Here is a 5203-nt window from a genome sequence, read left to right on the forward strand (position 1 = left end):
TCCCCTTGCCCCTTGCTTCTCCACTGATAAAACCCATCTCTTTAAATTCATGTTTTTCTTTGATTTTCATTGCCCAAGATCTGAAGGGATCATTAAGTTAATGTTTAGAAGAACATTTGGTATCAGAGCCAAGTTGTAGGCTTTGAAATCAGAGAAAATTTGAATTTTGGGTGTAAAATACTAATTTTTGTACCTTGCCGGAAAAGTAATTCCGGACGGTGACCGGCTATCTTTTTCTGCGACTGGACGGTACGATTGTGCTCCTCTTTGTCCTCTGAACATACTCCTAAATTTTCGAAGTGTTTGGACGGTCAGATTAAAAGTAATTAGGCTTTTAAGGTGATGGCAAATTCTGTTATTTCACAGAAAAGTTGAAGGTTTAATAAGAAAAGAGACGACATTGAACCGTAATTTTAAAGATTTTTAACACTGATTGGTCATTATGAAAGTTTGAAGAAGTACCATTGATTGGTAGTTTTTTGAAAAACACCACCAGATTGTAATTTTGAACCAGTTTGATAACAAAAAACCAATTTGAGGTGTATGTGCGCTGCGCGTCACGGTGGAGAGCTAAAGGGGGGGGTGAATTTATCCTCTGAGAAGTGAAACCAGAGGGGGTCAATTTATCTGAGACCATAATCTTTTCAGGGCCGTTTCAGCCTTCTCCCGGCCGATTCTTGGCAAACCGAAACCGGTTCCGGGACCCTCTAGGTCCCCTTTATCTTCGGTAACAATTTTAGGGCTATAGCCTTTCATTTTCTATGAAATCTGAACTTTTAGGTATATTTGGGTTCCCCTACTACAAGTTTTTTTATGCCATTTTTGGGAATTTTTTTGCAAGATAGGAATGTATCCTAAGGTTTTTCGGCGTTCCGGATCCATTGGTATAGGTTTCGAAGTTATCTCTGGATTGGATCTTATAGCTCATGTGTAAACATGTTTGTAGGCCTCCCTTTGTGAGTTGTTTTTGGACCATTTAAGGTTCCCGTTTTCGGTTTCTCACAACTGATACTTGTTTTGTCTTGTTTAGATGCATCAATTGCATAAAACATCTTCTTGTGGTTTACATGTTTGGTTTATTTTTATGTACCCAAATACATATTGTGGATGTTTTATATGCCCCCTTGATTTATTAACCCTTTTGATTTCTTGTTCTTGAGGTTTTGTGGCATACTACTAATTGGGTACATATTAATTATTATTATTGGACATGAATCTATTATGAAGATTTATTTTTAGGCTTTTTAAATATCCAACTATATTTTACGTGTACTTTTGTATTTGGATTTAGTTAGATTGCTTATGAAATATTTGTGTAGGCCTTGTGAAGGAAATTTTGATTCATGCAACAAGGTTTTCAAAGTTTTCCTTCTTTGAAGCACAAATTAGAAGCCTAGTATTTGTAAACATACATTAAGGGATTGAAATCTTTTGAGTAGCATTATTAGTTGGCCGTGGATTAGCACCATTGTTGCACTTGTATCTATTTAGTTTTCCTTGTGCACCCAATTACGATTTCTAGATGCTCATTGTTCGCATAAAAGGTTTTTGTGCCTATATGTAAATAATTATTTGGATTCAACCAACAAAGTTTTCAAAGGATCCCTATTGGTCACGAGGCACAAATTGAGAGGCTTACATATGTATGCATACTGTGCAAGTTTGCAATCTTGAAAATTACATAAGGGTTTTGATCGGCCCAACGAAAGGTCATTACTCCAATGTAATTTTCTGTATGTAATTGCAAAATTTCATAATTGTAGCCTCTATTCATGTGATTGAGCTGTTGTATTTTCTAAGATAAATACTTCGTTGAATTTTATCTTCTACGGCCAACTTTAATGATGCAATCTACTTAAATTATTGTGTGTGTATATTACAATCTATTTTATGAGATCATGTTCAACTATGAAATACAAGTAGGGCAACCAAAGAGGGGGGCGAGGGTGAATTGGTTAATTTAAAACTTTTGTTTTAATTAGATGGAAGATTAAAATCAATTTACAAATTTAAGCAATTATATCTAACCCTTGTTCAATTAAGCAAGACAATGAAGTTAGGGTTTAGATATTACCAATCACCAAGTGTAAAAGGCAAGCAAGATAAGAAGAGACACCAAGATTTATAGTGGTTCGGTCTATCAACAAGACATACTCCACTCTTCGAAGTTTGTCTCCTTGGGTACTCCACTAATGGTTAGATTCTCCACGCCGAATCTCCAAGCTTTACAAATACCTTCTCCGCATTCGAAGGAACAAACCCTCTTTGCTCCGGATTCACCTTTCTTAACGGGCCAAATCGGAGACCCTCTTACAACTTCAAGATTCGCATTTCTTAACGGGCCGAATCGAAGACCCACAACACAACAACGAGATTCACTTTTCTTAACGGGCCGAATCGGAGACCCTCGAGTACAATGAAGAATAAATAAAAGAAAACTCACTTAGCCTCTTGATTATGTTTGATACAACAAAATGATAGCTCTCAAAACTCTTCAAAAGATAATAATTGTAAAAGCCCTATGAAGATCCTCTTGTTGAATGTAGAATACACAAATTCAAAGCATAGAAGAGGATAAACCTTTGATATGAAAGTTTCGGTTCAAAATAAATGTGAATTGATTTGCCAAAAGGTTGATTAGATAGTCTTGGATAGGGTATATATAGCCCATTTGAAAATATGACCGTTTGAGAGCAATATGGTAAAAAACTGGGTTGAAAAAGTAAAGCAGTACAAGCCCCAACAGCTAGTTTTTCAGGTCGTGGCGGTCGACCGGCGTACGCCGGTCGCCCGCCCTTATCGGGCTCTCTTTTTTATTTTTAAATTTCAAACCGTCGCGGTCGTCCGAACCTATGGAGGTCACCCGTCGAGGGCTCTCTGTTTGATTAAAATTTTTGCTTAAAACCTATCCGCGGTCGACCGGCCCTATGGCGGTCGCCCTCCCTAATCATGCTGGATTTGTTTCTGAATTACAGAAATATATCCGCGGTCGCCCGTGAGACCCTCGGTCGACCGGCCCACTTTGTTTAGGTATGTGATGGATTTCCAGCACACTTACTGCGGTCGCACGGAACACCCTGGTCGACTGGCCTTGTTTAAAAATCCGTTTTAATTATTAAAATTCCAGGGATTTGGTATATGGTCTTTGGGCTTTTGTCCAAGTTTTCAAATACATTTTGAGGAATGTAGATGGTTTCCAAAGATGTTTAATTTGTTTATGAAAACCATTTCGAAAACCTTTTTGAAAGTGCAAATACATTTTACAAGAGGACTCTAATACAATCTATAAAAATATAAAACCTTGAGTCTTCTTGGATTGTTAGGCTCCTCAGCACTTTCTTGGACAACTTCAAGTTCAGAGTGAACTCTTCGACTTTTTTTTGGCTCTTGTGACTTCCTCCATTCTTCGAAGATGTTGAATGGTACGTGAGAAGGCCACCAATGCTAGTTCATCTCCAAGCTTCTCTTGACACTTTCGAATCATGCTTGTGGGATCTTTGATTGAGCTCTTGACTTGAACATCTTCCACGAATGATGTCTCCAATATATGTGCAAGCTCTTTAGTTCCTTTATGCATGTTGAACCGCAAGCACGTGTTGAGTTGTGTTGTGTAATGGTGATATGACATGTAAAGTTCCTGTCTAAAGCACAATACTACAAAGTAACACATTAGTCTATAAAGACTAATCAATTTTGGTTTGCTAGCATCAAAACAACAAGGAAAATGTGAATAGTTGAACCCATGGGAACTCTTGCGCTAATATTCTCCCCCTTTTTTATGATGGCAAACCAAATTGATTAGGAGGTAGGAGATTTCAAAATAATAGATAAATAAGCATTAAATGATATAACCAATAGAGCATTGCTCCCCCTCAGTATATGCACAAGTGTAATATAACCATAGAAACCAAATAATGCATATAGACTATGGACTACCTAATCAATTCCAAAATTCTCCCCCTTTTGGCAGCAACAAAAATGAAGGTTTTAACAGTGTAAGTTCAATATATAGTGCCATGCAGTGGAATCATTACTCCCCTTGACTACTTATCATGAATATGAGATGTTTAAAGTGAAACATACATGATAAGAGAAGTCAAACATAGAGATATAGAATGACAATGTGAAACAAGCCTATGTTTGTGGATGAGCATAGGTGAAAGGCATATCCAACAAATGACTTCTATAGCCCATGAAATTAATGATGATATGACATTTAAGCTCATCTAATGCTTATCAAAAAGATTGAAGAAGAAAAATCAAACGTAGTGCCAGATAAGCAGTTTTTTTTTATTTGAATCTAAAAGATTTATGTTTTAGTGCAACTAATGGGGCAATAGACATGTGAGCATATCACTATAGTCCATAAAACGATGAGAATAAGACAATTAGGCTCTCTCCCCCTAAGTATTTGTCACTGACCTTAGATAAAATCTTTAAGGCAAAGCATGACAATACAAACTGGCTATATAAGTGATAGTGAGAGCATAGCCAATGGATCTTATCATGATGAGTGATGTACTTGACTTCAAAAGCACATGATAAGAGTGTACTTCATAGGCAATGAGATGATCAATTCAAGCACTATCCTATGAAGGAAAGTTCTAGAGAATTTTCAAAAGTGAACTTTAGAACAAGATACTTATCATTGGAAGATATGATACCATATAAGTCTATCCAAGATAAGTGAAAAGCCTAAGATGATGTGACATTGAGGCTCAGGCTAAGGGTACTTGTCATAAATGAGAGATGATCTCAGAATAAAAGCATAAGACAAGTCCCAACTACAACACAAATGGAGCAATGGGCTCCAAATGAGTGTACTTATCATATGTAATGTAATAACTGTACTAAATAATATATGATAAGATAAAAATGATAGATACTACATATGTAGAGACTCATACAAAGTATGAATCTAAAAGGCTATCTAATACAGAGTCACCAAGGGTTTAAGAGGTGATTAGTTGAAAACAACCCTTGGGATACATTTACATATTTTCTAGAGATACTCAAATGATGTCAAGTGAGATGATGAGACATCCTTGCAACATATGCTCCCCCTAACTATGTGCATATATATCATATATATATATATATATATAATAATAATTCAAGGCACATATGACTTATCATGGTTAAGATGCTGGTAAGAAGCCAAAGTAATTAGATGCATTGATTAAAGGTGAGGGTACTGTCTACG

This window comes from Tasmannia lanceolata, unplaced genomic scaffold, assembly GCF_043159265.1.
Source record: "Tasmannia lanceolata isolate RefF3 unplaced genomic scaffold, GAP_Taslan_0.1 ptg000007l, whole genome shotgun sequence".
NCBI classification, from domain to species: domain Eukaryota; kingdom Viridiplantae; phylum Streptophyta; class Magnoliopsida; order Canellales; family Winteraceae; genus Tasmannia; species Tasmannia lanceolata.